The sequence below is a fragment of the Sander vitreus genome, chromosome 14 (assembly GCF_031162955.1).
Source record: "Sander vitreus isolate 19-12246 chromosome 14, sanVit1, whole genome shotgun sequence".
NCBI lineage: Eukaryota > Metazoa > Chordata > Actinopteri > Perciformes > Percidae > Sander > Sander vitreus.
Window position 1 is genome coordinate 17112253 of NC_135868.1, and position 7048 is coordinate 17119300.

The 7048-nt window shown below is 41.0% G+C and overlaps 1 protein-coding gene across 1 annotated transcript in view; it reads left to right on the top strand.

Annotated features, from left to right (window-relative positions):
* Nucleotides 1-7048, top strand: part of gabbr2 (gamma-aminobutyric acid (GABA) B receptor, 2) — a 172473-nt gene that overhangs the window by 125377 nt on the left and 40048 nt on the right. The window lies entirely within an intron of this gene.

Consider the following 7048-nt stretch of genomic DNA (forward strand, 5'->3'; position numbering starts at 1 on the left):
TTGCCAGCTTGGATGAGAGACTTTGGCAAGGCCCGTTGGAAAAGAGGCACTTGGCATCACTTTCTCCCTGCTGGAGAGGTGGTGGGGTATAGAGTAGAAATGAACTCTGCTTTGCTGTGATTGGTTAGAGTAGACTCAGATTCTCTGAGATTGGTACAGGATTAGTCTAGCTGTGCGCCCAATTGGCTAATATGAACATACTGTAGCTTTGGCATTGGAGGTTGATGGTGTGTGAAGTGTGTTTTCGGCATGACATATTAGCTCATAACTGTCAGTGGTATTAAGGGAATGCAGAATGTGAATTAGAAAGGCGGAACTGCATATTTATTTTCTCAGAGGATTTAGTTGCTCTGGTTAAAGTGGCAGATGAGTTTTAATTTATTTTTCCATATTTCTGTACTATATAATAATATTGCAGTATGGCTTCACTGTTTGGTACATCTGTCTTTCTGTACAGCTTAACACTAAGACGGTGGGTTAAATGCTTGAGTCAGGAAGATTTTGAGCTGCATATATTAAAATAGCTTTGAGTCTCGTCTTTTTCTGGTTTTGTTTCTGAGAATATCAGCTCATGCCGTTAAATAGATGGTTCAGCGTTCCACTTGTTAAGCATAAGAGGCTGCGGAACTCAATCGTTCCTCAATCTATTAAACTGTTACACAAAAAGATGGGCTTGCATTAGGCCGAGGGCAACTAATGCAGTGTAATGGTGAAATGGGTTATAGAGCTGGTGCAGTGAGGGATACTGTACAATTGGGATGAGAATTGTATCTGTGTGCGACACTGAGCTTTTAGTAATGAAGTGCACTGCAACTGTAGTTCGATAAATCTAAATTTATCAAGGCATGTCTGGCTACTCTATGTGAAACAAAAAATCCTATTGAGGTAAAAACAAGTCAAGGGAAGACTGAGAATAATCTGTAATCTGATTTCATTTAAAGGCCTTTGGTAGGTTTTATTGGATATGTCCATGTCCCTGGATGTGTTAAAGTAACAATAGCATTATTTAAAAAAATCAATTTTCCATTGCTAATTATTATTTACTTCATGGGCTGAGAAATAACTCAATAGAACAGGAGAGATTATGTTTACTTTACTGTTGTTGCTAATTGACAAGCAGGAGCAATTATTCCACTGTGGTTTAGATTAAATCATCGGTTTTTGAAGACCACACACTATGGAAACCGCTAAGTAGAGATTTTCCCTAATGAGTTGTCTTTCAAGTCCCTTATACTTCTGTATGTAGGCCGCAAGACTGTTAACTGACTCCCAAGAGACCAAAGTCTTCAGAAATCGACAACATTGGTTGGATCCTCATTGACCCTTCGACTAAACAGGTTATCACAAGGTCACTGCAGTGAAAGGCAGAGTCAAATGGTGGATTTTTGATGGATTTTCATGTTGTTTGCTTGCTTGTTTCCATGGTCCTTCGGGGGATGGAAGGGTGGTTGACACTGTCTGGCACCAAGTTTTGACTGTTTCATGTCTTCAATTCAACGAAAACCCTGTAAAGTGATAAATAGCGCTTCTCTAAGAGTACTATGAGCAGGTCAGCTTTTCTGAGGTTATTTTTTTCTGTCTTAGTCCTTGATGAAAATATTCCTGTGGGAGATCTCTGAGAAAGAAACTAGTGAGAGATAAATGATATCTTGCCAGATTTATTTACATTCTTGTGCTCCTTTATGGCGTACTCTGAAGGTATACTTAGCACATTAGACAAAGCCGTATTTCCTTTGTGATTATAGACACTTATATATTTAAGCCTGCCTAAAGGGTGTACCAAAGCCTTGCTTAACATATTCATTTGTGAATGTTGTCGGTGTATGCAGTCGGGTCCTCGTGGAGTTTTCTTAGACTCTAAGCCCCCGGCCAGGGGAGAGTTGTGAATATATTAACCACTCAGTGTAGGAGTCTGCATCCCCCCTTGGGTCATGGATCTGCATGCCTGGGCTGAGGCAGAGACTCCACATGCCTGCCCAGATTTCCAGCACCAGTCGCAGTGGACCCTTGGGGCTCATCTGTGGGAGAGGCAGCCTAGAGCTCCTCTGGGCCTCCAGGCTTGTCAGGTGGGACAAGAAACCAGATGGCAACCCAAATACCCAGAAAGGGGCAAGGAGGAGGAGAGAGGGGCAAGGAAAAAATTAAAACATGTGCTGTGTTGGCACAGCGGGGACAACAATTTAGTCAAACTGGACTTACTGGATCATATTTTATTTTATCTCCACTACCTGTACATGTAGCAACACGCCCCCACCAACATAGCCCCATGTGTTTGTTAACACTGTGCTTCTTTCGGTCTGAACGCTCATTTGGACGGGGGATAAATGGTTGAGTAGGTGAGGAATGGGACCATGGTAGATGGTTTCCATAGAGCTTAGGAGCCAGTGAGACTAGCTCTGACTGACTAACAGTAATTGGCGCAAGAAGAAGGACCAGTAGTTACCCAGTTTCCTGTGAGCTCTCCCATCATGCTAGGCAACCCCTCTCCTGTGACTTCCCTCTGTCTGTTGTCTGTTCCCTTACTTTTTTCTATTTCCATATCTCTCTCTCTATGTCTTTTTCAGAACCCCCCCTTTCTGGTATTTCCCTTCCCCACTGTGGAGGATTGGGATTAGCAATGACCTTGGGTTCACAGCGCTGTAACTACAGTACCAGCTGTACCCAAGGGTATGCAGTATGACGACGTGATGTTATTGAACTGTCACAGCGATTGGTAGTCCACCACATTTTTTGTTTGAACCATCACACAGGACGGTTTCCATATTGACTTAGGACCAACAAGGGTACTCACACATTGTTTACAGGAGAGGTATTATACAGTAGTTGCTTTTTTGAGTTTAGATACATGATCATCAATGCAAGTGTGTGTTTAAGAGAGAAACTTACTGTAGTGTACTTAAGTGTGTACTCCTGCATGCAACCATATATATTCCCTGTGGGGGTACAGGTACATTTAAATATTGTAAGTGGGTAATTGGCTATAGTTGAGATTTTGGGTAAAATTATGTTGATCATGCTGTATAGCCAAGATTTACCCAGTGGAAACATGGACAAAGTCAATACTCTGCATTACCAGGGGTGAACCCACTGCTCTGAATCTAGCAAGTTAAGCTTAATGAGCTACTATTAGTAAAACTAGGGCATCCCCCTTTGCATCCTTCATTAGAATTAGCAAGAAGATGAAACTGTGAAGAGGCTGACAATAGATCCTCGTGGAATGCTCCATAAAACATGACTGATTTAATACCCTCCCAAATAAAAGTAAAGAAGGGCCAGAGATCATATAGGGAGTTAAGTCGTTGAGACTCTAAAATGAGAGGAGAGTGACCCCAGAGTCTTAATTTACAGTCTTTAATTACAGTATGCAAATGATAAGCCTTCACCAGAAATGACTTGTGACTGTGACATTGTCCCCAAACTATTTAAACCAAGCCTAGCCTCTGATCTGTACTTCAATATGCACTGTACATAAAACACAACCTTATATGCTGAATTCAATAAAAAAAATGGAGATAAGTTTCTTTACACTGGTTCAACCCTAAACCCGGGGAATACTTTGCATATCAGTGTCTTTTTCACCGCAGAAGGCTTACTGAGAGCAGGAATTACTCTGGCTGCCCCAGGAATCCCAGGAATGCTGATGGAGATGTTAGGCTGCAGTGAGCAATTAGATCCATTTTGTGGCTTGTTAATAATTGAGCATTTGTTAATGGCGTGGATGTTTCAGCAGCAGGACAAACTGCTGGTTGCCATCAGATTAAACCTTACAGACACATGTTTGCAGTGTAAATGCACAAGTGTATTGTAGCATGGGAATGTGTGTGTGGACTGTTCATATTTATGTGTTTGTTGCCATGTGTACTGTATTCTGTACATTGTGTGTGTTCATGCATATGATGTTGTATATATGTTTCAGCCTGTGTACATGTGGAGTGTATGTGCCCACCATTGCATGGATATGCTTTTTACGTAACGCCCTCTTTTTTGTCCTGGGCATTGTCTCCTGCATAATGAAGGACAAATTGTCGAGAAAGGATGATTAGCATTCTGGTGGATCCTGCCGCAGACCCTACACCAGTCTGTCTTCTTCCACCCCCCTCTCCTCTGTCGTTTTTCCCAGCTTGGAAGCTGCTGCAAGGATTGGCAGGTGGGCTGGCTTACCGTATATTGCAGTGTGGCATCGCCATGGTTTCTGACATCCAAAACGCACTGTTGATCCATGAGACAAAAATAGCGAGTTAGGGCACCCACTTTAGGATGGCGACACATACAGAGAACTTTTTAAACATCTACATAGATATACATGCTGATAGATTAACAATGACTGACCAGAGCAGAAAAGGTGTTTATACACATACACACTCATGCATGCTTATTTCCATGCACAAGTTTAAGAGCTCACAGAGATTTCCTTCTGCTTCCCTGCCTCCTCCGTCCCCACCTGTACGCAGTAAGGAGAGGGAGAGAAAGAGACGGGGGGGGGGGAGTTTTATCCCCAGTGCTTTCACAATATACGCATCTGTTTCCAATATCATATCACTGCAGTAGCAAGCCAACATATGACTCACTGCTAGCATTTAATGTGGAAATAATAATTACTTTAGACCAAGTTGACAGACACCTGCTAATTGATTGTTCTTCATGTGATCATATCAAATCTGGCAAGTTTGTGTTTTCATAAGCATTGTTGTATTATTTGAATAGCATATACTCTCCGTGCTGTTTTTAGAGTTTGGTGTAAATGCAGCATAATCAATCATACTGTGTCTTCACACTTGGATATTTATGTGGTTGAGTTCTATTCAGCTTTAGATTGAAAACAAATGCATGTAAATATCAACCTTTTAGGCAGAAACATTAACTTAATACATGTATATTAGGTTATTTATATTTAAGCTTAGATGTGAGACAAATCTTTCCTTCACCCATCTTTTCTGTCCATCTTCTTCTTCTCACTTCTAATGGTGACTTTTCTCAGAGTCCTCTCACAGACCTGCTAATACACTCTCTGCTGTGGTGTCAAGAGTTCCCATAGTTACAGCTAAGGCCTTAAGTGTAAACTGCAAGTAGACAGTAGATATTGTACTGTATGTATATGTTAACACACACACACACACACACACACACACACACACACACACACACACACACACACACACAGACAGACAGACAGACAGACATTCCACTGCCCACGATGTTGTTTCTCCCCCTCCTCCTGCACTCTCAACATGTCCTCCACTGCAGTCCCAGTAACTGTTGATTGTGTGAATGCCATCTGAAGGACACAATGGTCTTGCCTGCTCTGCAAAAGCAGGCGAAAAGGATAGTCCTGTTTACATTTCATTCAATCCAGTTGGCTCTTCATTCTTAGAATGATATTCTATGGGAAATAAAACATATATAGTATTCTATGGAAAAAAGAAAAGAAAAAATCTATTTACCCCAGTCTCTTACTAACTACACATATATTTATCCAGGAGTAATACTAATAGTGATATGACAAGAACTGGTACTAATACAGAATTTATTTTGTAGAATGAAGAACAGTGTCATCTGTAGCATTATCCATGCTTCACTAACGGTGCTAAAATGAGCTTTAAGGGCTTCTTTGTAAGCACTGGCTACGATCAATGCCCTTTCAAAGTAAACTGGGTCATTAAGGGATACCCACCACCCACCTAGGCCTTTTCTCATCGACCTTCATCCTCTGGAGAAAAGAAGGAAGGAGAGAGGAGGGAGAGAACAAAAGGGTACATAGCTTACCCATTCTTTGTGATTTGTATGGCTGCATGAGTGGCTGAGAGATTATCTATCCCAAAAGCATGGTTATGCATTGCATCAAGTTCTAGTGTTGTGGTGAATGTTAGACATGTGGGTCCACTGTACTGTAGGTAGCTGCATTGTTAATGGCCCTCTCCCAATCTAGAAGCCTGCATTAGAAGAGTCTCAGTTGTGGTGATCATCTTGCTGATACGAAACCACATAACCACCTCAATATAACAACGTCAAATTAGATACACGCATATCAGACTCCTTGGCAATCATTATTCTTCATAGACATTTCTGCAGATATTGTGCAGGGCTCTACTTTACTTTTGAAGTGGGCACAGCGCAGCATGGTTACTTTGACGTTGGCCTGTTATTTTGAAGTCCTCCAAGGTAGGCTAAGTAAGTGTGTCACAGGTTTTACCTTGGAGGATTCCCGCTTCTGTTTATAGTCTTGCCCGTTTTTTACATGTCCCGGCCAGCACAAGGAGTCACGACTTCACTGCACCCATAGGACAAAAAAAAAACACCTACATAAAGAGTGCTGCATTGTGAACTAATGAAAATAGAAGCTGGATAAGTTTTTATGTATACTTTGTTGCAATTAACTTTTTCTTGAACATTATGAAATATGAGAACCAAACCAGAGGAGAACATTTGTGTCTTATTCAAAATAAGACACAAATTAAAAAACAAAAAATGATGTGCATTACAAAAGTTAGGACACAGAATCAGCCGATACGTCAAGTGTTAATTTTTAAATTTGGAAGCATAATGAATTAGTGCAGTGCAAAGCTCCAGCTATATAACATAACATCTGGGGAAGACAGAATTCAATTCCAGATAGGGAAAGAATGAGGAGACCTCCAACAAGTCAAAATAATAATCTCTCTTAGCGGCAGATAAACCAGCTTACATAATCGTTTTTTGTTATTTCGTATTGTCTAACACTGAAAAATCATCCACGAGAAAGACAAATATGGTTGTAGGCACCGTCACAGCTGAGGCAATATAAGAGGTATTTGGTTCCAGAAATGTGCAATTGGTCGGTTTTCCCACTTAAAGAAAGTACTGGGGGCCTGCAAAAGGAGTTATTCACCTGTCACTACCTGTCAGATGCAACTTGTTGTTTTAAATCAGTTCAATACAGATCGTTAAAAATAATTTGCTGGTGGTCAGGATTGTGAGATGCATCTTTAATGCTAGACCAAATATCTACTGAACCTGGATATCTAGCCAAGTCAACACAGGCTTCAGTTTACACAGGATTTTAATCATTTTT